At 55.1% G+C, this 26,133-nt stretch overlaps 1 protein-coding gene across 1 annotated transcript in view; it reads left to right on the forward strand.

The window, feature by feature from the left end:
- Positions 1-26,133, forward strand: part of Px (MAP7 domain-containing protein plexus) — a 63,628-nt gene that overhangs the window by 17,105 nt on the left and 20,390 nt on the right. The window lies entirely within an intron of this gene.

The raw sequence follows: 26,133 nt of genomic DNA on the forward strand, positions 1-26,133 counted from the left end.
GAGAGAGAGAGAGAGAGAGAAAGAGAGACGGCCGACGAATCGTCGCAGCCCGTCAGTTCCGCTGTGGCCTCTGACGTCGCGTTATCGTCGCGTCGACAATTGTTACCAATTGTACGTCGTTACAGATAATCCTTATCGCTTCTGCGCAAAGTTTGCGCGACCTTAGGCGCGTCGATAACGCGGAAAAATGTTCGTGTCCCGTTCGCGTACGCGCGACCAGGTGCTCGCAGCTAACGGTAACGATATTTCGATCGACGATCCGAGCGGATATCGATCGACGCTGCCCGCGTTGGTAGCGTAGCTGCGGGAGTCTCGAGCCTCGAGCTGCGACGACGAAGCCCCACCTCGGGGTTAAATCCAGTTCCATTACGGGATCCCCGATCCGGGTGGTCGCCTAACAGCGTCTAACTTGACTAATTCCCCTAACCTCGTCGCGACGGCTGCAACCATCTGCCTTTGCTCGAGCGTTACCCTAACTGGCGTCGGAACGGGCTTGTTGACCGAACCTCTGCTCGCAATCGACACCAAACCTTTCCGTCGCAAGTTACTCCGCATTTTCTGTAAAAATTTCAGGTTCCTCGTTTGTCCTAGAAACCCTTGCAAATTTCTTTACGGAATTGCGTTTTCTCCTTGAAGAAGTATCTGTATCTCGATGTCGCTGTTTGAAGCGCGGCGTGTTTTCTCGGGCCCGTTTCTATCGGGGCCCACCCGTCTCGCAGTTCCTGGCTGCTGGGACCGTAACGAACTGGAACGGACGTAAAAACGAGCGGAGGACAATTAAGGAGGGTCCTCGGGACCCGGCCAAGGGGAGAGTCGCTTGACCGGTGGAAGAAGAAGCCGGGGAAGAGGAAAAAAGGCGGAAGGTCGACCACCTATCGGTCCGATAGAGTCGATCACCCTTTGCTCGTCTCCTTTCGGATCCTCTCCGACTTTTCCACCCTTCGCGACGAGACTCGAACTATCTCTCTCTCGCTCTCTCTCTCTGTCTCCGCTCCCAGTAATCGTCGCGTTCCCTTTCTTCCTCCCCCGCAGTCCACTGAATAATTGCAAGGCAGCGGCGTTACGTTCTCTCCTTCTTGTTCCGCCACGCCGGGCACAAAGAGTTGTTAAAATAACCCTTTGTGTTTCTATCCAACCCCTTTCCTGTCTATCTTTTTCTCGAGCACGCCGGCCCCTTCGGTGGCCTTTCAGGCCGTTTTCCTTTCTCGAGCCTTCACCCCCTCCCCTCCCCTCCCCTCCGAGCCGGCGGCCCTCTCGCCCTCTTCAACCCTTTCGCCGTATTTACCAGTTCCGTTCGGCGGCCGCTGTCGACCTTCCTCTCGTCCTCCACCTCCCACGATTTTCCCGGAGATCATCGCGCCACGGAACGTTACCGCACGGCCGGGATTCCCGTCAGACATCGCGTTTATCTTCTGGGAACGATCTCCGCTGTCTGCTAGGCATTCAAAAATCGAAGAACTGTTGGTAGAGATGTTGAATAGCGTTCGAAGACGATGCGGCATGGTGCACGGCGGGTCTAGGAACCGCCAGGGAGGTGGTTAATTCTTGGGCCGGGTCTCGACTGCCGCGCGGAGGGCAGGTGCGGAGATTGTTCGCGGGTTTTCGAAGGTTGACGGGTAAGCGAGAGGTGGTGAACATTAATGCGAGCCGGAGCGAACCGACGCGGGCATGTAAAATGCATGCCGGCGTCCCGACACGAGTATTTCCTGTTATATAACTCACGCACGCCTTCCACGAGTAACGGCGGCTTGTAGGCGGATGGCGGATGGTGGATGACGGGTGGCGAGGTCGAGGGTGAACACCAGGACGGAGAGGGTTGTGTTTTATGGAGGAAACGCGCGCCTTATGGCGTCCACTTTCTCACCCGGCTCGAAAACTTACGCCGCCCTCGCCGATTATCGCCGCGTCCGCTTTCGCGTCCCTTGCCCTGTGTTCTACACAACGCTGAAATCGTTGGACGGAACCTTCCCACTGCATTCTTTCGATTCTTTCTCGTCGTTCTTTAATATTACGTGCTAGGAACCGCAATCGCCCGCGGTCATTATATCCTAACATCCTCGATAGGAAGCCTTCGCTCTCTGTCAATTAATTGAAAAATGCTCTCGCAACCGCGACTTGCACTATATAATAAAATAAGAATTGTTCGTTGAAGTTTGCTGATCACACTTTGACAAGAGCAATCCGAGACGATTATTGGGTGGTGTCTAGATTGGTCGCGATAAGGGTTAATTGTGTGTAGCGACTGGCCATCGTTTTAGCCGGCAGCGGCATCAATGGAAAAGAAGAGACGCGAGCGGGGGTTAAAGTTCGAGGTCGATCGATCGTTTCGATTCTGGATGACACGACGACGACGACGGCCGGTTTCCGGTGTGCACGACAGTCCCGTAACCGGCGCGTTCGCGTTCGCGTTCGTGGCCCCGTCCGCCGTGAAATAATCACCGAGAAGAGGGTTGGAAGAACCCGAGGACTATGAATTAGGTATGACCCAACCCACATCGGAAACTCTCCCCTTCGATTTCGATCAATACTCTCTCTCGGTGGCGTAGGTAGAAGGGGGCACACGCCGCTGCTTGCACACACATAGGCGTAACACAGAGGTTTTCTTTCGTCCCTTCGGAGGAGACCTCTCTCTCTCGCCCTTTTCATCGCCCCTTCTCGTCGTCGCCCTTTCCCTCGCTCTCTGTCCGTCGGCCAGTCAAAGGCCGACAGTCGAATATAAATCAGGAGACAGCCCCCTGACAAACGAGAGCGCCACGCTCGACAAAGCTTTCGAATTAATTTAGCAAAGCTTTCGAGACTTTGCCACGCTGCGATCAGATTCCATAAACTTTCGGATCGCCGGCGATTACTTCGCCGCTCGGTTTCTTTTTTGATTCCCTTTCTCCTCGGATGCGAAACGAGATCGCGCCCCCCCCCCCCTCCCCCTCTCCCCCTTTTATTCAGCACTCGCAAAGTGCAAAGTGCACCGCCGCGGCCGAAGTGCATCGATCGGCGGGCCCCCCTCGTCGAATGGAAATTCCAGGCGCGGCGAGTCGCGCCGGCTCGAATCGTAAGGGTAGTTTGACGCGCGAGAGTCGGGGGAAAGGGGAAAGGGGAAAGGTGAAAGCTGAAAGGCATCGTCTGCCCAATTCTTGTTTCGCCGGGCCTGGGCCGAGAGAGAGAGAAGGGGGCCGAAGTCGGTGGTAGTCGCCGCTGCCGCCGCCGCTGCCGTTATAAATTACGGCCGCTTTACATGATCGCACAATTTATGGCTAATTCGTAATCATTAGAGTCACGCGAGCCGTTATGGGGACGGGTTGGTTCGCATGTTGACTTCTCGCTCGCGAGTTGATAACCGTGAGGGGCGGTGGTGGTCGGGATGCAGAGGATGAGAGAGAGAGAGAGGGAGAGAGGGAACGACGGGAGAGGGTGCAGGTGGCGGGTACACGGGTTGGTGTCGATGGTGGTTACGGAGGTAGCGGGGCTCTCTGCAACCAGCGCTGTATTTCATTGGATTAACGTAACTGGCGAACGGCGTTTGCGTTTCAATTACCACGCGAATTTACGATTCAATCGCGCCTGCGCCCCGCGTACGAAACGAGAGAGAGAGAGACTCGCGGGAGGAGAACGGGGCGGGGGAAGAGGAGGAGGAGGTGGAGGAACGGGGGTGACAGCACGGCCGAGGAGAAATGGATCGGAAAAATGGCCAGCGAAATCATTGCAATGAAATTACCGACAGTCTCCACCAACGGGCCACGGTCCAGCCCCGAAGGGTCCCCGGACGCGCGGATCGGTTTTAAAGCGACCCGGCTAATTTTTATTTGCCTTTTTGCTTGACGCCTATTTGATTTTCCGGTTAAACACTTTGCCACCCCCTCCCGGAATCGCTCGGTCGTATCGTAACGAGGTTTACGCGCCGCCGACCCTAATTGGCCACCACCACCACCCCCCCAAAATGCACCTGCACAATCGAAGCTGTCGACGCCGATAACTCGATCGCTGGAACATTCAATTTTTTTCTTGAATCTCGCGATCTCTCTTATTTTCGGCACATCTTGACCCATTTGCCGCGCGCTCAACCCCTCGAGTGCTTCGCCCTTCATCGAATAAAGGAACCGCGTAAAAATAGAGATAGGCACTCGGCCGTCTAGCAGAGGGTTCGTATCGTCGCGGCGATAAAAATCGTCGAGGTGGTTTCAACATACAGACGTGGACGGTTCGGGGACAGAGAGGCGACATTAGAGAGCGATTACTGTATTTCCTAAAGGATTTCCAGCCAGTAATCAGAAACGGCTTACGCCGCCGCGCGTGCCTAACCGCATCAGGACTCCCTGCCTTTCGCCTCTCCCGTAGCCTTTCGCTCTGCGGATGATTAATCACCGATGGCTACGTAGCTCGCGTTCCATCTTGGCGATGTTCCAGCGAGGCGAGAGTTAACTGTTGCCGGCTTGGGCCGCGAAACAGAGAGAGAGAGAGAGGGGAAGAGAGGAAGACTTCAAAGTGTCGGTAATTAACGCGGCTATTGTGCCAGTTCGTTACCTTCGAAGTTCGGCCAACGGGCCATTACCGTTCCTTGTGACTTTTTCGACGGTTTTCCGACTCCTCGAGGGAGCCAGTTTCTGCTCTTCTTTTTAGAACGATTCGCATAAATCGGCCACAATCTCTTGCCAATTATTTCCGCGGCGGTTTCCCTTATCCGAACTTCGGCTAATTTTCTAGATTCTTAGTTCTTCAGTTTTCCAATTCCGTTTTTCTCTTTTCAGTTCCTTTTTCGACTCTTCTAGCTCCCTTTTCCTCTCGTCGCGTTTCCCCCCCGTTCTCCGGTTCGATTCCCGGCGCGATCGTGTGCCGCGAATGTCAAATTACGGCGACCGGTTTGCGAGAAGATTATATCGGGAGCACAGGAGAGTATCGCGCCGCTGAACAACGTGCCGCGTCGAAGATTGCCGACGCCTTGCCTCGCCACGACGCTGTATAAAATCAAATTTATATTCCGCGCCGGGCAAAGCGAGAGAGGAAAGAGAGAGAGAGAGAGAGAGAGAGAGAGAGAGAGCGGGCACGCCTTCGTTACGCTGGAAACGCGAAATTTACGATTATGCCGGCAACCTTACTTATCTATGGAAATATTATTATCTCGGGCGATTTCAGATACAATACTGAAACAACGACGCGTGACGCAACCCGCTCAAGAGTATCGAATGTAGGGATCATTTCGGTTTCATGTTACACAAGAAAGGTCTCTCTCTCTCTCTCTCTTTCTCTGTCGCGAAAGGATTCCGTTGCGTCGAGAGTTTGTAGTCCAAGGAACCGAAAATGCGAGGAAGAGTTCGACTCGCGAGATTTCGATGGCGAGCCTTCCGTGGATCGCGTTGGGTTCCCGCGTTTATCGGCAAATTGCTCGGAGAGGATAAAAAGTGGCACGAGGGTCAAGTGGCCGATACGGCTAGGAGGTTACACCGCAAGCGGCGGCAAACGGGGCGAGCCGTGGCGGAGCGCCGACGGCGCGGCGTGGCGCGGCGCAGAGCGCGGCGGCGAGACCGCGTTTCAACCTGTAATGAAAATTGATGGGCTGGCTAACCGCGTTTCACGACAGTTGCAGCTGCAGCCGGGCCTTCTGGCAACTTCCTCGCCTCTATATCCCGTCCGGCGAGCAGCAACTGGTCCGTGTACTTCCAAGGCTGGTTGCTAGCTCACGCTCTCTCGCGAACGCGAACGCGCGACACTCGTAACGATCGACTCGCGAACGTTCCACGCTGTTTCGCCGCTCGGTTCTCCCGGCTTTACGATTCTCGGGCCCCGGTTATGGAACCTGGTGCAACGCCTTGGAAATTAGATGGTCGTTCGTCGCGTTCCTTTTCGAGGGAACCATTAGCCGGGACCAGATTGCGCCTCCGCCGATACGTTCGAACGAGTAGCGAACGATTGTGCGCTCTGATGGATGTCTACGAAAATAAATCGCACGCTTTGTACGGTACAATATATCGCAATCGATTGGATGTTCTTTACAGTCTATGTTAGTCGTTGTTATAAATTTATAAATTACCCAGATGCGGTTACTGCTGAAGCGTTCTCGCTGTTCTTCACCAGATTGACTTTTCAACTTCGGTCGAAGCGAACGATTTCTATGGTATTCGAATATCGCGTGCCTGAAAAATATGGTCGTTGATCAAATAAATAAATGAGTAAACGAACAACGATCGATACGGTCGCGTAAAAATGGCGCGCGAACAACGAGCCCGTCCCACGCGCGCACCGGTCTCTCGGCGACGCGCCTCGGAGCGCAGAATATCGCGTGTCGCCGAGGCGTATCGGGTTATTGTAACGGAATAAGTTCCACGGAATAGATCGGCCGGAGATCCATTAATAAATACGCGAAAGGAGAGCCGAGAACGAGGAAGAAAGGGTGCGAGCGAGAGAGAGAGAGAGAGAGAGAGAGAGAGAGAGAGAGTCGCGGCATGCAACGAGACGGTAATATAAATTTCAATTAGCGCGCGTGTGCGCCTACCCTCGCTCGGAAATTGATATCTCAAAGACACGAAAACGCGTTCCCCGGGGATTAAACTCGGACCGCGGTGTGTACGCGACAGGCATTCCGTCGCCGTATCGCGTCGGCGAGTAGGAGATAGACCGAGGCCGGGAGCACAGCCGTGCCGCGCACCGACGACGAGCAGGACGCGACGTCGTTTGATATGCCAGCCGAGCGGCGCCGCAATTCCGCGTCGCGTCGAGTCGAGTCGCGCGTCGCCCGTCGCCCGTCGCCCGTCGCTCTCCGGCCGATTCCGCGAGAGGAATTTTTCGGGTCACGTTGATACCCGCCTTCGGGTCACTCGTACGTTTGCTCGCTCTAGACCCCGATCGATCCTGTTTTATTGTCCGTACCGTGACCGGCTAGTCGCGAACGGTTATAACAGTTGCTCACGCAAGCCCGTCTTTCGCTATTTTCTGCGAGAACGTTGCTCTCGCTATTAAGACACCAAATTTTTTGCAGTCGTCGACCGATGCGTGGGACGCGTACAGAAACTCGTTTAGCCGAAAAGAAGTAGTTTTGTAAATTATGTTACGAGTTTAGAAACACGTTCCTTAGTAGAGATACGTTTATCTAAAGATTCGATTTAGAGCTCTCGCCATAGGACTGTCTGTGCATATTAAATTTCCAAATTTTTCACACCTGTCAATATCAGCGTCTGAAAAGAGCACCCTCTCAAATTTGTCGCAACGACATCTCCGACAGGGCCGACAATAAAAACATTTTCCACGAGGAAGAATTCATTGTCGAGCATTACAATATCTCGATGATCGAACCACCGCGCTTTTCGCTCGAACCGACGGCGTCTCGAAACGGCGCGCTAATCCTCTGAAAATATTAAAAACCGAGCGCCGTGTTTTCCCAGAGGATTGACGGGGGCTCGTCCCTGGAACAGGAAGCGTCGGATGTATAAACATTTATGCAAAGCGGGGTCGGAGCGCGGAGTAGCGCGCCCGGAAAGCCGGGAGAGAGCCGGTCCGCGCGATAAAGCCATTTTTCATGGGTCACGTTCCCCTCGCTACGAAAGTTTCATCGCGCTTCGCGACCGGCGCGCGGGAAAGAGCGACGAACGTCGCCGAAAAAAAAAAAGGAGAGAAGCCGTAGAAAAACTGTTGCGGAGCCGTCCCTGGCCGGATACGCGTGTCGAGCTTTTATCGCGTCGCGCGGCGCCGCCCGACACAGCCCGGCGCCCGAAAGCTTTCCGTCGCGTCGCGACGCGGTGCGGTGCGGCGCGCGGAGAGGACAAAATCGAGAAACTATTCCGATTAAATATACGAAGCCGTAAAAGCTGTTTCCCTTTACGAGACTTCGACGAGAGAGAGAGGGAGACGCGAATGCCCGCGGCATCGCGGTATCGCGGTCTCCGGCGTGGATTTTACGCGGCGTCCATCGCGTAAATTCCGATTAAGGGGGCCACGGTGTCGGAGTCGAACACCTTTTTTTCCCTTCTGTCTCTCTCTCGCTCGCTCGCTCGCTCGCACTTTGGTGGCGTCGCCGGCGAGCAAATTATCGGAATAACCGAGTAGAAGGAAAGTGGCTGATGCGGGCAATTCCCTCGGCAATTTGCTTAAGCCGAGAGCGGATCGCCGCAACTCTCGGTGTGCAACGGGAATCGTTAAAATTTCCCCCGCCTCCGTTTCTCTCTCCTATCTTGCCCCCTCTGGTTTACTCTCTATCTATCTCGGTCTCCTTCTTTCTCCATTTCCTTTTCTGCTGCTCTCTCTCTCTCCCGCTCGTACCTGCCCTATTCTCCCGGGAGGCATTCGAGTACCAACGATTCGAGATGAGAACATAAACGAGCCTGGTAACGCGTAGTTATGATCGGGATCGGTCTCCGCGAGAGGGAAAAAATTTCCTCGACGTTCGCCGATCTCGAAATTCCCGGAAATCCGCGATGGCCGATATCGGTTTATTAGACACCGTAAAAAAGAACCCGATCGGGGGAAGGAACGTCGCTCTTCCGCGACTGTGTTAATCGAGCACGTTATTCGGCCGAGGCATCGTCCCCCATCCTTCCTTCCTTCCTTCCTTCCTTCCTTCCTTCCCACCGTTCTTCCTTCCTTCCTTCCTTCCTGCCTTCCTCGCTTGCTTCCTGCCTCCCCATCTTCGCGGCTGCCTGCTGCAATAATTCCCATGACAAACTCGCTTATTAGCTGGCGAACATCGTATCAATCTAAGACGTGGAATCACGAAGCCTCCAGTCAAAAATCGATGAGATATCGAATCGAATTGTCAACCTCTTCACGCTTCACATTCCACTAGAGAAACGATGAATGACGGCTTGCAGTTGCAACATCGGCTAAGAATTCTTGAATCTTGAACGATACGTCCAGCAGGTGAATTTCGCGGGATCCTAGCGGAGGTCCTGGCTAAAGTACGAGATCTGCAATCGAAGGACGTCGATTTCTCGCTCGCCTCGACTCGAGCATCCCCTAATTGCGGATACGAACATTCGTACCTCGGGTTTATTGGTTCGTAAAACCGAGCCGTTCGACGTTTGTTCTCTGCGAAGGCGAACGAGAGATAGAGAAGGTGGGAAGAGGAGAGAGAGAGAGAGAGAGAGAGAGAGAGAGAACGAGAGAGAGGAAGAGCATCGACCGAGACAGTAGGTTATTCGAGTAATGCGAGGAACAGACGGCGGGTTCTCGGCTTCGCTCGCCTCGAATCCTCTTAAAGTTCTCCTAGTCGAACACGGTGTTCGTTTCTTCTTGCTCTCTCTCTCTCTCTCTCTCTCTCTGTCTCTCGCTCTCCTTCTGGATCTCCTTCGCTCTCGCGCAAAGGTTCTCTCGCTCGTGCACTTGCACTCGTTCGTCCGCCTTCGTCGAATGGTCTGTACAAGAACGAATTCCACCAGAAACCTGTTTCCGGCTTCCCGACACACTGCGATTCGTGCACAGGTACTCTCGAATCCTCTCTCGTTTAGAAGCTCCGTTGCCGGCTTCGATCGACTCTTACCGACAAACGTGATCTCGTCAAGGTATGCCAGTCTCTCTCCTTACCTTGAGAGCTCTTTTTTTCGTTTCCCAGATCTCCCTCTCACCCTCTCTCTCTTCCTCTCTCTCTCTCCCTCTTTTTTTCCCCCAAAGGCCGAGTATAGTTCTCCGTCGACCTGGTTCGCTCGCGATTACGCTTGTTCGTTCAACACGTCCCGATATCGATCCACGATCGAGAATTCCAGCGAATCTTTAGTTTCCTCGTGGCTCCGGCTCCTCTCAGCCGTTGCAATTTCTACGTTAGTCAGTTTTACAAATTATAATAGAAATATGTCATAAATCGTAAAAAAAAAACGTGGATATTAATCGCGGTGAAAGCGGACGAAGTATTCTGATACTTTTATATTTTGCGATGTTCTTCAGGGAAGAAGAACCGCCTGTGAAATTTTATATTTTTTGGGAAGCACGTTTCGTTTCACGCGATCGTGGGATCGAGGCTTTTTGCACGATTTCCCGATCAATTTTCAAAGCGGACAGAGAGACGAAGAGAGAGAGAGAGAGAGAGGGGGGGGAAGGGATGCAAGGAAGAGGGAGAGAGTCGGCGAGAGCTTTGTGCAGGACATCGGCAGCGATATGTCCTATAAATCCTAAACGGATTAATTAATAATAATGCGCGGTCCCGTGCATGTTAAGCTCTCCTTCCTCTGTTCAGTTTCCAACACGGCACAGGGGCGCGCGTGCCCATGATTATTTTAATGAGCGGGCCACTATAGCGACGCGGTCGATCGATTACCCGGCCAGTCGACGAAATTAATAACCCTCTCCTCCTCTGTCCGCCTCTGTCCGCTCCGGTCGCGCTCCGAGCACCGACCGCTCTTGTCCGCTCGGCTCTCGGCGCGCTCGGCCCACCCCCGCAACTCCCGCAATAGAGAAACCCCCCGACTCTCTCTCTCTCTCTCTGCCTCCCCTCTCGTTAACGAGAAAATGTTTTCGATCGGCGCGCGATTTCGAGCGGCCTGGATCCGGCGACGATAACGAGCTGAGCGCACTCGTCGAACCCGCTTGTCACCGCGCTGAAATGTCGTCGACGGTCTGCGGCCTCGTTCGCCGAAATTTCGTGGTGGCCCACCGGCAACCTGTGGCCCGACTGTTTCCGTCTCTTTTTCCCACCCGCAACACCTCTGCACCCTTTTCCGCAGCCATGCAGCCGCAGTTGTCGCCGGCGACGTATTCGGCTCGCAAAGCTTCTCCACCTAAAAGGATGTCGTCGTCGATCGTCTGTTAAATTTTGACGCTTTATTTGCCAGTAGCCGAACGATTTGCTTTCGAGCAACGATTTCGTCGGCCGAGCTCCGAATCCACCGGGTGTCGGTAAAACACGAGGAGGCCCGCAGGCTCGAAAGTCGGCTGCCGCGAAAAGAAATCGGTGTTAATGGGGCGAAAGGAGGAGCGTCGGCTCGGTGAAACGACGAAAGACACCGCGAACGTGTTCCCCGGGTAAAAAGAGACCGAGGAGCGAGAGAGGAGTGCGCTCGGAGGAAAACTCCGCCGGGTAGGAAGAAGGTGATTAGCAGTCGGGAAGGGAGAGAGAGAGAGAGAGGGAGAGAGAGGCGGCGGCAGCTGATCGCGGTATAATCGAGTCGCTTCGAAAAGTAATTATCGGCCGGTTATCTGGCACCGACAGTTCGATTAGGCGGCTCGGCCTGCTCGATTTTATCCTTTAAACCGGGAACCCCTTTCGGAACTAACCGCCCCCCTGTTTGTTATTCCGTTCGGTCGCTTCGGTGACGCGTTCGAGCCGAAGACGAGCTCGAGGAGACTTCTTCGAGGCGATTGCCTTCTCTCGTATCCGGTCAGTGCGCTGCTGTCCCGTCCCGCGTCTCTCGTCCCGTGCCGGGAATCGCTAATGCATGTCAGGGATGTTGCTCAATATTCCGACGGTTCGTCCAGATTCGAGAACTCGAGGATTTCGTGGCGCTCGTTTCGGTCCGCCATTTGCTATGCAAGCGCCATTCACTTTCGAGTTTCAGCAACTTTTTTCGTCCGGCTCGGGTAGGTCGTGTTTCTCGTAAAGATCGAAAGCATCGTGCTCTGAGGGCCCGTGAAATTGGAGCTGGCTGTAGCGAACAGCATCGGACTGCTGCGGAGAGACGAAGAGAGAGAGAGAGAGAGAGAGAGAGAGAGAGAATATAGCGAAGGCGCGGTAGCCAGGACTGCGCGAAGCAGTGACAGGGTTTTTGTCGTAGCCGGCGGGAACTTCCGGTAATCGATACCCACGGGTTTCAACGAACCGAACACGTCGCCGGAGACGTTCCGCTCGGACAAAAGCGGAAGTTGCATCGCGACGCTCAAAGGCTTCGCGGTGCTCGCTCCCAATCTCGACGGAGACTTTAGAAACCGAAGTTCCCACACCCCCGTCGCGCTCTCTACCCTCCAGCGCAGCTTTTCTTTCCTCGATCGCGTTTCCTCCATTTCTCTCTCTCTCTCTCTCTCTCTCTCTCTCTCTCTCTCTCTCTCTCCCGTTTCCACGGTACTCGACGCTCGACGGTCGACGCTCGATGCTCGCCGGAGTACCGTCGTCGACGGTTGACGTCGAATTTCCGGCATTTTTCGCGCTCTCTCGCCTCGCATTCCTCCGTGCCGCTTTCGCCCCCTTTTACCCCGATGTGCCATACGTTTCCGCGACCCCACGAGCGAGCCAAAGGCGGAATTCGATTGCCTCGCGAGCACCGGATACGCGATCGACAAGCGAAACCGTACACGGGACAGGCCGCGAGGGGAGCTGTGCCGGTCGATCGGGTTCACAGATACCCCTCTCCGATCCTCGCTTCGCTATCGTTTGTCGGGGATCTATCGATCTCGGCCGCCTACCCGATTCGACGTTGTTATCGTCTCTCCGCGGATTTACATTTTTTTTTCGACGTTTTGTAAGAATCCGCGGATGTGTTTTATCTTTAGAAGCTCTATGCAACTGGATCGTGTGGGCGGTGCTCTTAACCCGAGTGGGCGTGGCCAGTGGCCCATGCTTCCGTAGGAGCCGTCCGCAGTCTAGTATTTAACACGGAATACTAAATATCCTGATTCGTTGTCGACGACTGTCGATCGAAGTCGTACGCGTGGGCGTAGACCGACGGAGCGGTCCCCGACGAAGCTCGGATCAACGAACGAACCGGCTCGCTTGTCTTTTTCGCGATCGTCGAGAGATCGTTGACGTTCTCGTCGTGACGAACGATCCCGAGAAACGAGCATCAGACGCGCAGGGCAGCCACGTTTGTTTCCCAACAGGCTATTGGCGTCGTTTGACACCGTTGGCCCCAATTGGCACTCGTTGACCCCACTGTACGCGTTGTCATGACTCCGAGTCATCGGCTTACCAGCCCGTTAAACTTGCTCCCTGGCCTCATCGCCCTCCGTAATCATCCGGCAGGCTTGCTCTCGCCTCTGCGCGCCTCTCACCGACCCTCTCCCTCTCTCCTCTCCTCTTCCTTTTCTCTCCTCCGCCGTTTCTCTGCAAACCCACACACGGTCGCATGCGACGCAGTCTCTCTCTCTCTCTCTCATCTCTTCTCCTCCCCGATCGCAGCGCTTCTGCAGAAGCGCGCGCCACGCACGAACACGCTTCCTTCCACGTACTCGACGGAGCGTGTTCCCGCACGCGTGTTCACGTGCCAGCGAACGGATCCCGCTCTTCTCCTCCTTCGGCATGCGAGACACACCGTGGAGGAGAGGCCTCTGCTCTCCGCAACTCGCACCGCGAATCCGCTAAATTGATTCGGGCCACGAACTTCGAGGCGCGTTCGCGATCACCGCGCGGAATTTCCTCTCTCGCGAACTTCATCGCGCAGCTCGCCCGTTCGCTCGCTTTCTCTCGCGGTTTACAGCTTCCGTTGCGCGCCGGTGCGAGCGGCGCCGAGCTTCAATTAGCGGCCTCAGCGTTTACAGCTAGATTTCTCCGCTGGTTACTCCACCGATCCCCGTTGGTCTCCCTGTTACGGCTCGAACGATCCTTTCCGGCTCCGATTTTACGGAGAGACGCGCGCGCGTCATTGTATCCCGTTGCGATTTGATCGGCGAAGCGGATCGTCGAGCGAAATTGGTGCGGCGTGTTTCGAATTGCCCGAGGTACAAGAATTGTACAGAGGCGTTCGGTTAAATTTACACGAAATCCAGTCCAAATTGGCTCCTTAATCGATATAAATTTAATCGCGTGCTATATTGTTAAGGCGATCGAGCGGAGCAGAAGAGAGAGATAGAGAGAGAGAGGGGGAGCAGGGCGGAGCGGAACACCGCGGCGAATCGAATTCGGTGATCCGCTGGTTGGACTTGTACAGCTGTTTCACGCCGCAAAACAAACACGCGCGCACCACCCCGTTTCCCGCTTGTCCGGCCTTTCCGCCCGTAATTGATCGTAAACCCGCGGCGGTCCCGCGGTTTTACGAGCGGCTCGGTTTAGAAACGGTTTTCCCGGGAACCGAGACTCTCCGCTTCTCCCGTGTCCCTGTTTCATTGAATTTCTTGGTAACCGCGAGAGCACGCTCTTTCCGTTCCAATAAATACCTCTGTTTCCCTTTGTATTATAATTTCGTCGAGTTTTTACGGAAAATCAATCTCATCGCGGTGTTTCCTCGAAAAATTCAAGTCGCATAATTGTTTCAATAAATTGAATTTTGCCTCGCTGTCGAGGCCGATCGTCGACGATCTCGAGAACGAGATCCGCAGCGAATCGGATCGATGAAACGAAATCTGCGGCGGACACGCAGCTTCGCGATCGATGATGTGTCTCCGATAAGGAGATCGTGCTTCACCGTCCGTTGCGCTTTCAACGCGAATCGTTGGCGTCGACGTCGGTGTCAGCATCGGCGTCGAAACGCCGGCCTGACATCAAAGGCGCAGTATATAAATCAATTACCGACGGCAAAGCGACGCGACGCGACGCGACGCCAGAGCAGCCGGTGCGGCGTGCCGGGCCGAGCCGAGCCGAGAGAGCCGCCGCGCTGATACGGCCGGCCGACGTTCCGCGCAAACTCGATTATCGATACATCGACGGAGGCCTCTCGTCGACTGCCAGCCGACCATCGATAAGGGGTAGCTAAGGGTAACAAGCTGCGCCAAGAACGGAGGCGGGGGGGATCGGCGTTACGGCCACGCTATAGGCCCGCTTTTGGCACACGATTCCTCTCCATCGATTTTCCCCGGTTTATTGGACCTTCGCGGTAAACCTGCCACGCTCGAAACCACCGGATTCTTATTCTACAGAAATTTGAAAAGTTTTCGAATCAGTTAGACTATTCGGATAACTTTTCCAAGACCTAAACAATTTTGAAACTTGGCGTGAGAGCATTTTAAACGATTCCCAGTGGTTTAGGATATTCCCAGGGTCATCCAGCTGACATTCTCGAATCGGCGGCGAACGAATCGGATCGCAGAATTTCCCGACAGCAATTTCGAAAAGCTGGCAGGAGAATTCGACCGCCGCGCCCGTTCGATGAACGTCCTGAAATGCTGGGCGCTCGGTTAATTAACCCGCCCTCGAAAAGTAATTACACGCACAAAGGTTCCGCGCAAGTTTTGTCGGGGGCGCGGGGCGGGCCCCCCCCTGGTCTGGCCGCGCTCGCGTTGTTTCGCGCTCTCGAGCGTGAACCCGGCGCTCGCCTTTGACGCCGGAGGCGGCTCGCCTGTGCACCCGCGAGGAATTTTTCATCCGAGAATTCCGAGGTTTCATTGATCGCGGGTCAAGTGGGCTCTGTGACACCAGTTAACCTCGGCCGCGGACGATCCGCGTGATACGAATTACGTGCGAGGCGTGTTTACCAGTCGTGCTCGGTCGCGCATCCTTCTCCGTCGTCGGCTTCGTCTTTCTCTTCGTCGCCGCGCAGAACAGAGCGATTATACAGCAGCGTGCACGCGCGCGCGCGATGGAAAAAGGAAACGAAGACGGATCGAATCGGATCGCGCTGGATCGCATCGCGCGATGATTCGCGAACGAAAAGGACGCGCTTAGGCGAGCCGAGGAGGGTCGGCGCGACTGACACGCGTATCCGCGCGAGCTATTTTTGGCGCGACGTGGCCGCGCGGCGGCACGTTCCACCGCCACGTTCACCGTGTCAAATTAATATCGACGCATCCGGCCGGGTACTATTCGATGCCACTGGCTATCGAGATCGTTCAATTGTCCCTCGAGAGCTTGCTTTGAACCCCGCACATTGCATTCCACTCGATCGATCCTTGAACGATGCGACGTCGACTTTTGTCGTCGGAGTCGGCACCGATCCAGTGCCTAGAACCGGCAGAGACGCGACACCCAACCAACCTCCTCCTCCTCCCTGAGATACCTATCGCGCGCAAACGAAAAATTGTTCAACGCTCCGCGGTTCTCTCTAACCGATCTCGCTTTTTTGTTTCAGGTAAGCAGATGCAGAACGCTCGAGGTGTGCTCGGCGCCGAACGTAAGTTAATCGTCCTCGCGACAGAAAAATCCGGTGAAAAGGGAACGACGAGAGCGGGAGACAGAAAGAATAAGTTATTCGACGCGGCGGTCTGTCGTCGATCGTGGCACGCTTTCGCGCGCCGCGACGCATACGAACGGCCGACGACGTCTTCATTGTTCGCGCGCGTCCTTTGCCGCGCGTTGATCCGCATAAATTAAATCGTGATTCGAGGCGTCTATCGGCGACGCGAGGCCGCCCGGCCTCTCCTCGAAATACAAAAATTTATCTACAATGCTCGTCCCGACCCATGTCGCGTCGGAACGTGAACTTTCGTAGCTCCGCCTCTCTCGTCGCCCTTACGCTTACCGCCTCGCAATGTTCAAACCTTTTCAGAAAACTGTTCAAGTTTTCACAAAGTATTACCTGTTCGGGCAACAATTCTTTCAATGTTTAATTTTATCATTAATTCGGTGGAACAGCGTTCAGGATCTACAATCAATTTAGCATCTTCTAAAAATCCGAAGAAATCCGAAAAACTCGATTCTTTAATTACAAAATTATTGGATAGGCTAGAAAAGCATTTCTGCGTTTGGTACGTGAAAAGTGGCCCTCGAAGGCGTGGCCTGTTGCCACTGTAGCTCCTAGTAGGCGTGTCCTGCGTCTCGGTAATGCCTAGTAGGCGTGCTCTAGCGTTGCTCTCGAGTTTACAGTCTCGGTAGACGCGGCCCACACCTGATCGACTCGGCCACGAAAAAAAATCTAGTCCCACGATCCTCTGTCGTCGAAACATTGAGCCAGCCCGGTTTCGGAGTCAGGGCAATGCCCCACGGGGCAGTAGTCGGCCACGCCCGGTCCGGGAAGCGGAAAATAAACCGGAGCACGGGTTTAGCAGTTGAGCCGGGCGCGCAAGCCGGTGGCAAGTCGACGAGTCGGCGAGTCGACGAGTGAAACTGGCAACCGGCGTTCGGGTGATCGGGCTCGAGCGAATCAGACCGTCTCGCAGTCCCGTCGAGGGACCGGTGCATAAACAAACGGTCGCGCGCACGGGAGAGAAGGAGAGAGAGAGAGAAAGAGAGACGGAGAGGGAGAGAGGGAACAGAGAGCGCTGGAATATCTAACGGTAAACGATCGTTGGCGCGATACCGTGGCTTCCAGTTACGGAGCAGCGCGCCTGGAAGACCGTTTGACATCGTTCGCAGCGATTGTCCTTACTCGGAGAGCGGTGGTATATCCTGGCTCGGCGGATAATTGTTTGTTGCTTCTTGAATAATTCTGGAATGCTTGTTACCGTCGCTTCTAACGATTCGGTAATTACTTAATTATGAAATTACACAGGAATTACGCGATCCCTGTTGACGGTTCTCCGGCGAGTACCGGGAACTCAATCACGGTCCTCTCACCGGAAGTCAAGCCTGCTTCCTCCACTCCGTTGTCAGATATTCCAGAACAACTGTTCTTGTTCCCTAGGACAGCGACGAGACCTCGGATCGCTTACCATACTTAACCCCTTGCCCTATCATTCGCGACCGACTCGTTGCCAAGATTTGGAACACGATCTACCACGTTTTCGGTAACTCCCCACTTCTGTTACCAATATTTTAACAGCAAACTAAAGCTTGGTATTCGCGCAAAGATAAATGATCTCTCCCGTCTAGGAATTTATTAGCGACCTAACTGTACAAGAAATATTAGAGCGAGGGGTTAAGGACCCCCAACTTTCTAATCGTGCCCGAACGAATGCTCTCTATCGGATATTTGCGGAAGTGCGAGTTTCCAAAACGTATAAAAAAATTAACGGAATAATAATCGCTTATCTGACTTCGATATTTTCTTTTACAAGAGGTCTGACTAATTTCGTGTCTGACGAATTTAAAGTCCAGGAACAGATGCGTCGTTTCGCAGCAATCATAATTCGAGCGTCGATAAATTAAGCATAGTATCGGAAGCGGCTCAGAATATTTCGCCACGACGGAGACCGGCGATCCAGAGACAAAGAGAGAGCGAGAGAGAAAACGTTTCCATTGTTACGACCGAGGCTCGGATCGGCCCCGTCGTTAGGAACAACCGATTTCCTCGGGAAACGCGCTCTCGCAGCGTTGAAAACTCGCAAAGGGGATTTGCGCCGATACGCGCGCGGAGAGTGCGGAGTCGTAACGATTTCACGGGCGGGCGGTTATTCGGATGCAAGCTTGTCGTGTAGGGAAGTGGCGAGTGTAACGGGGGACGAAGCGTGCGCGGGGGTTGCTCTCGTTTGATGGCGGTGGGGCGCGGCGGGGAGAAGAGAGACGGAGAGAGGAGGAGCGAAGGGGTGGGTGGAAAGAGAGAGAGATGGAGAGAGAGAGAGAGAGGAGGCGGGCTGCTCTCTCGCATGCACCGCCGCCCCCGTAATCGCGGTTAATTAACGAGCCGGCAGCTGGTAACGAGGCTGCCGATTGCTTGCCAAGCATCGGCCGCGATTATTCCGGCTCCTATTCCTTTCCGGTTCGTCGGATTCGCCGAGCGATTGTCATCGCTTCCGCCGGAAAACGCTTCCACGTTTTTCAGTGGCTGTCTCTCTTTCCGGGCGCGGACTCGGTCTCCGGAGGGTTTCGCGCTGCTTCGGGAACTTTGCTGGTGTCGCGACCGTCCGAGGAATGCCGGCTACGAAAGTAGACGGGAATAGAGAAAAAGGGGGACGCGGCCGAGAACGGGAACGCCGAGGCGCGGACCGAAATACGGTTCGGGAATCGGGAAACGCGCGATCGAACCTCGAAACCTTAGGCACCGTTCACATTGGCATCGGTGAACGAATTATTTGGGGATTTGTCCTCTTCGCTGGTTATTCGACATTTCGATATACATATTTATCGCGGATTCTAAAGTACAGAGAGTTAGACAATTAATTTCGAAGCGTGTGCGAAGAATTCCATGCGTGCCGAATAACGCGATCGACCAACGTGAATCGCGCTGTAGTACCGCGGGGAATCGCGCGCTTCCGTTCGCGTTGTCTCGACGTTTCGAAAGAATTCGAACAGAGAGTGTGCAGCCCGTGAAACGCAATCCGCGGATAAATGCCGGGATTTCTTTTCGGTGCCAAGGATTTCCAGATAAATGTGTTTTCCGAGCGACGAGTGATTAAAGCGTTCCCTCTTTCGCTCTCTCTTCTCCCAGCGTGTTGCCTCCCACCAGGTTTCTCTCCTTCTCGCCTCTGTTTGTCTCTCTCGTTCCTCCCGGGCTGTTCCCTTCTCTCTTTTTTTTCCCCGCTGTCAGCGAAGCAGCGAAGCGTTTCTATCTTTGCGCTTGAAAAGGATCGCGGAACGTCCTTTTCCTCGCTTTAACCAACCCAGGGGGGGCCGTTCTTCTCCGCGGAAAATGCAGCTTTTAAATCTCGATCCCCGCGTCGTTCTTCCCCGCCGGAAACGAGGGGAAGAGCCACGGGAAGCCGGCGTTTCGTCGCCGAAATGGAAAACACGTCCTACCCAGTTAGAAAATATGAAAATCGAACCGCGCTCGGGCGTAACGAACGCGTTGCGACGCGAGTAGCCGCGAATTAAATGCGAGAGGACCTTTTTGTTCGGACGCCGTGCGAAACGAGAAAACTCGTACCATTGTAGGAAACGATTTTATTTTCGAAAGAGAGAGAGTCTCTTATTAGAAATATCTCGGAAAAGTGGAATAGACACGCCTCGGGGAGGAAGCTGAATCCTTGTCTTCGTCTCGGCGAATTAATCTAGCGAAATAGAACGACGGGGGGGAACCCCCTGTGTCGGCCGTTTTTCGAGCAAAGTAACGGACGTTACTAGAGCGTGCCGTAATCGCCGGGCGCAGACAGAAAGTCTTCTCGTTTCCGAGAGCGGGCTTTGCGGCGAGCGCGCGTTCGTCTCTGTTTGTTAAACCGAAGGCGAACACGGCTGGAATTCCCGTCGAGCACCGGCGGTGGTGGTGCCGGTCGGATATGGAAATGCAGTCGATGGATGGATCTCCCCGTTGTCGATTTCCGGCGGACGGATCCCGTGGACCGGAATCTGGGAAAACGGCGATACCCCGGTGTCCCGGAGGCAATGAGAAACTTTTCCGCTTTTACCGCGGCGAATACCACAGACGGCGCGCGCGCGCGCGCGCGGTGCGACGCCGTTTACTTGGCGTGAAAAGTTCCCGTTGCCCGTTAATCTTCACCCTCTTGAAGTTTATCGTGCGTTACGTAGACCCTTGCACCAAGTTTTCGTCGAGGAAACGCCGGAAGCCGGAGGGTAGATAGAGCAGGCTACCGGTCGCCGCAAAATCGGGGATCCTCGCCGCCTTTTCAGGACTAGCAACTTATTTGATTCGTTGTTCCGAGGGCAGACGTACTTGAGAAATTTTCTTTATTTCTTTATATAATTCCAATTGGATCCATTTCTGAGCCATCCCCGTGAATCCAGTTGTCGCGTGTTCTTTTTACTTTCATTAAAAACGTTCAGGGACTCCTCCGGGCACGAATTGGCGGCCAATTCGTTTGATACGATGCCGGAGAGGACCGGCGATTTTGCGTCGCTCTGTACCTTTTGCTGGCTATCAAGCGGCGCGGTGCGAAACTCGCTGCCGCCACCGAATAAATAATAAGAACAGGAAGGAAAAAGTTGACTGTCGGGGGATACCGTGCCAGGTTGTAAAGTCTGTCGGGGAACGGCAGTGTTCCCGTGAAATTTGTGCGCTCGAACCGCGGGAAAAACCGCCTCGAAACGACCGGAGACCTGGAAACGATTTGCGGAGAAGTCTGCGAATTAAGAGAGAGAGCGAGAAGGAGAATGAAAAAGAGAGAGAGAGGAGGCTCGCGAGTGGATACCGAGTGGATTACACTGGCTTCTCGCAGAGGGGGGCAGAGACGATATCGATTGCTCGCACTTTCGAGTCACCCTCCTCGAACAATTCTTTATTCCTCCTTGACTTTGTTATCGGCCGGTCGCCGAAGAGCATCGTTCGGCCCCGTATTTCTTCCTTCCGGTCTGCTCTCCCGACCACTTTCGGGCTAGATAAGCGAGCGCGCCCCTTTTTTTTTCTCGAGGTGATCCTCTACACCTGAACTTCGAGGGAACAGGTACGAGTCTATCGATTCTCGACAGACATCGTCGACGAGCGCCCTTGACATCCTACCTGACCTCGATTCTTCGACGTGTCAGCATCGCGTCTTCTCGATTTTTTTTTTCATTGCAAAATTGTAACGAATTTTTCGATGGCATAGAATTCGAAATCTGAGATTCCCGCGAACGATCGATTTGTGAGAATCGCGGCAAGCGATCGATTCTCTCTCTCTCTCCTCTTCGCGGCAGCGTTTTATGAATTTAGAAGTACCTCCGGACCGAGGAGATCGGCCGGATGGGATAATCCGTCTCATCTTCTCTATCCTGCGGTCGTTATCGAGAAACTCCCGTCGGGGACAGGGAGGCCGGGTCGATTTATCCATTCGACCCTGGCGGCACTCTCCGGCTCGTTAATATTAATTAACGGCGGTGACATCACGCTCTCCTAAATATTTGATTACCGCGTACACCCTGGAAGGAGAGAGAGAGAGAGAGAGAGAGAGAGAGAGAGGTAGAGCGGGAGGGAAAGCGGAGGAGATATAGAGGCCGCGTTGGCTCGGTTTTCCGCGTCGTTAGGCGCCGCTAATCATCCTTTAAATTCGTTCCCAACCTCGGAAATTGAACGACTTCTAGGTCGCTTCCGCGCTCCCGGCGAAAAATGATTACCTGGAAGCTCATCGGCCAAGCTCCGGAGAACTCCCTCGTTTTCCTGTTTCGACCCGGTTCTTCCTGCCCCGGCTCAAATTACTCGGCCACCCTTTCCTTCATCGAGCTGCCCCGAAAAAAAAACGCTCGACGCGAACAAATTTGCCGAACCATCTCGCCACTCATTTTTCAAGAAGAATAATTCTGCAGAAGAAAAAAAAATCGTGGACGTGTTGCTTGTAGAAAATGATTCGCCGCTTAAACGTTTTCGATCGATACGTTATTTATCGTAGACCAGAAACGCCGGAGAAGCTCGAGAGGTCTGGCACTCGAGGTCATCGAAGCACGCCTCGCGTCATGAATTCTAAATTGAAATTTCACGAAGAGGCGGCGAGCGAGCGAGTGGGTCGAGCCGCAAGATCTTCGCGCGAGGATCGATTTCTTTCTCGCGGAGAAAGAAGGGACTCGGAGTTGTTGCTGGCAGAGCGGCGACGGTAATAAGGCGGAACCCTCTTCGGAGGGTCGCCGGGCCGTCCCTTTTCATCTCGGAACAGCTTCCCGAGAGAGCCGGTCTTTGAATGGCTTTCGGTGCGAGAGGCTCCTCGACAAATGCACCGGGTAAACAGTCCGCGTCGCATTCATTAGGAAAGTTTGGCGGTGGCGGGGTGGCTGCTGTGTCGCGCAGCCTGTTGGCGTAACTTCGGGGCCAGAGGACGGAACAGAGGACAGAGAGAGAGAGAGAGAGGGAGAGAGGGAGAGCGATGAGAGACGAAGCAGAGATCGGGTAGCGGTTGGCTCTTTCATTTCCGCGGGCGGAACCGCATATCGGGTCGACCCTTTTCCGATCTAGGGGCCAGAACGGCCCGACGGAGCCGTCGCTATCTGCCGGAGCAGGCTGCCAGAGCGAAACCTCGCTCCGAGGGTTTAACCGCTCCCCCCCTACCCCCCTCCCATCCTCCTCTTTCCACGGGTCTCTCTCCCCCCCCGCCCCCCCCCCCCCCGCGCGCCACCTTCGCCCTCTGAACCGCCATCCGGCACACCCTCCGACCCTTTATTCGCCAAAGAGGGCTGCAGAAGCAGGGGTAGCAATTGCGAAACTAGTTGCCTGGCTTTAAACTCGCCTCCGACCCGACCAGAGAAACGAGAGAGAATCCGCAGCCAGAGGAGAGGCGCGAGGAGCAGGAGAGAGAGAGAGAGAGCGAGAGAGAAAGGGAGGGAGAGACGCATTCCGCTTCGTGGCAGCCAGCCGAGTGGTTGGAGAGGATTGAGAGGGCAATATGTTCCTGAGGAGCCTCCAATTTCCTTCGTACAAGGCCGACGCGGACCCCTCCACGAGGGTGGCAACCGCGGGAACCGAGCCGCCCCCGCAACCCGCTCCTACCCGACGCACCATCGATTCCTACCGACCCTCCTACCGTCGAAGGATTCCTCGGCACGCACTTCAGGGACTTGGAGCAACTTCCAGACTCTGCGGGGTCGCTCCTGGCGCCGGATCCGTCGAGAAATGCGTACAGTCCCATTCGTCTCGACTCGAACGATCGTTGCTTCGTTTTCTATCGGCGGTTCGATGAATTGCAAGTTTTTCGAAACGGCGGCGACGAGTCCCAGCGTGTTTCTAATAATCGCGAGACAACCTCGAAGCGAATCATTCGGGCACGATCGCCGCATGCAGAGTTGAACCAGCTCGACGCGTGCATCGTTCGGCAATATATTTCTCGATGCGCCGGGGGTTGCACTCCCCTGCCTGCTGCACCGGCGGCCTGGAAATTAACTCTCGACCCGTCAGCCGTCATAAATACGGCGGTCGATGGTTTCCGGAGTTCTCGAGCTTCGATTCGGCGCAAAGATTAAAAAACAAAAAGAAATCTAGCAGAGAGAGAGAGAGGGAGGCTGCTGGCCGTCCTCCCGTCGAAACGCGGACAGATGGTTCCCCCGCCTTCCTCGTAGCGTTTTGATTTCAATCGCAATCAGTCCGCGAATCCGTTCCCTGGCTCTCTCTTCCTTTTTCCCCGGGGCTCGTCGACGAGATAGAGAGCCGGGGCTGGGACAAAAAGCTGCGGCCAAGGGGAAAGGAGAACCGGAACCAGGAAAGGGAAACAGAGACAGAGAGGAGGAGGAGGAGGTGGTGGTGGAGGAGGGAGCAAGAGGGAAGGAAGACAGGAGAAAGGGAACTTTAATTTCTCGCGTTCCCGCTCGCCCGTTTCCGCGTGAATTTTCATTCCATTTCGCGCGACCACCTACTCGTTATTTCATTTCGTTCTACGAGCAGGCTAGATCCAGCCCACACCGCCGACGCCCGACACCGACGCGCCCCGTTCGTCGGCGTCGACGTCGACGTCGAGCTTCTTCCTCCCGGCACGTTTTTATTTAATTCCCCGAGGAAACGCGGGGAACACCTTCGCGGACTTTTTCCGCGTCGGCGCGGCTCCTTCCGGCGTAATTGCACCGCGTCGCTTAATTCTACCTGTTCCGCCACACCGCGGGACTATTAGATCGCCGCGACGATTCCTGTTGCTCTGCGCGGGACTCGTCCGCCCCCCGTCGTCTGTTTTTTATTTTCACCGGCGATCATCCCTCCTTGCGCCGCGGACGGCATCGATTGCCAACGACAGGCAACGCTCGCGATTCAATTTTTCTCGTATCGATCGCGAGAAAAACCCCGCGGAGAATCGAGCGGAGAGGACACCCGTCGCTAGTTTTCAGCCGACGGCGTGACGCGCGGCCATTTTCACCGGGATTTCCGCAAGACACGCGGGGGGGTGTGTTGCGCGCGTTTCAATTCAAAATGCACGACCGAGTTGATTGCGAGCCCGCCGAATGGTTTATGCCGCGCTACCAATTCCCGGCTGCCAACGCTCGAGCCGCGCGGCGCGCCGGGCTTTAGCCGCCGCGGGGGCGGCGATAGAGGCGCGAGCGTGTTCGTTTTCACGTGGCCGCCTCGCCGCGCCGCGCCGGCGGAAGGCAATATGTGTGCCCGCAACCGCACGCAGCTCGAAACTGTCTGGGAACCGTGCTCCTCGAAAACTACGCGAGTCTCGATCCCTCTGGCCGCGAATCCCGCGGCATTTCCGCGCCGTCCAGCTCCGCAGGCTCTCTGCGAACGCGATCTAATCGGTCTTTGAAAAATGCACTTCAGTTTTGTAAGAAGTTCTCGTCCTCTCCCTTCTTCGTTGGCAGCCCTTATGGACGACGAGTGTAAAGGGTAGCACCAAAACGTGGCCACCGTTTTCCCCGATCGGTAAACGCGGGTCGCGGACGCCGCGGTGGATACGTGTCCACCAGTCGTGGTGCCGGTAATCCGCCGTATACCGTACCCGTGCGACCGCTTCCGCGCATTCGACCGGCTAATCGCCGGCTAATCCTTTGATCGCATTAGAGCGCCGGATAAATCCGCGGACTTCCGGCGGATCGATCGATCGAGACACGCCGACCCGCAGCCAGAATCCGGCGTCTCCAACAGGTAATCTCGACCTGTAATAGCCGTGGACTGGACGCGTTAAACGGCAAGGTTCGCGTACTAAAATCCTTCCGCGTCAATTCAACTGGCGAGATCGTTTCATCTCGCGGTCACTCGAACGTCAAAGACTCGAGTGCAAAAAGATTCTTCGAGAAAGAGGATATCCGACGTTTCGGCATCGAAAGCGATCTAGAATCCCTTCGGCGATCGTAAGCTCCGGGGTGTAAGCACAGGGTGGCCGAACAGGGCAGCAGCGGGCGGTGTACAGCAGGGGGTGCAGTGACAGATGGGCCAGGGCGCGGAGAAGAAGAGCGAAAACCATGGGAGGGCTGTGGCGCAATTAACGGCGGGCTCCGATCCGGAGCTTATTCCCTGCGTATCGCGGTAAAAATCACGGGGGCGGGCACTACCCGATGGTCGCTCGGGGGATTAAAAAGAACCGGCGACCTCGTTGTTCTATTTATTTTTCGGCTCCCCCGGGGGTGGGTCGGTCGCGTTGCTCGCGCTCCCGCGGGAGTCAGCGGTGCGTTTAGCCGCGAGTTTCTCGCGCGTACGCTCTCCACAGGTTCTGCCACAGGTTCGCGCGCGATTCGAGCCGGCGCTCTGTACCGGGGATGGTTGTACGTACAAAACCGGCCGGGCCGGGCCGCGCCACGCCACGCCACGCCGCGCCGCGCCGGGTCGAGTCGAGTCGGGGGTGTGGGCAGGATATTTTCCATGGCGTGCACATTCGTTATTCGGCCGGTCGATGCCGGGTAATTGAATACGCGGCTTTTATACGTGACCGAGGGTGGTGTACGCCACGGTTCTCCGCTGACGGTGGCGAAGAATGGGGACCGGGGACAGGCGGGCGCAGGGTTGGTCGGGGTCGGGGTCGGGGGTCGGGGGTCGAGGGTCGACGAAGGAAACGAGCGAGAGAGCGGCCGTTGACGGGAGCGAGATCGAGAGAGAGAGAGAGAGAGGGAGAGAAGCGAAAGCCCCGCCGGAAGAGAGGGATGAGAGAAAGGGTTGGGGACTGGGGCTACACTCGATGTGTTCCGCTGTTCCGGGGTTTTATAGCGGCGGTCGGAATTAATGAGGGGCCGTGTTTTCACGGCAGCCGAGTGCCGGTGCAGATTTCATTTTA

This window comes from Augochlora pura, chromosome 5 (assembly GCF_028453695.1).
Source record: "Augochlora pura isolate Apur16 chromosome 5, APUR_v2.2.1, whole genome shotgun sequence".
Classification (NCBI taxonomy): domain Eukaryota; kingdom Metazoa; phylum Arthropoda; class Insecta; order Hymenoptera; family Halictidae; genus Augochlora; species Augochlora pura.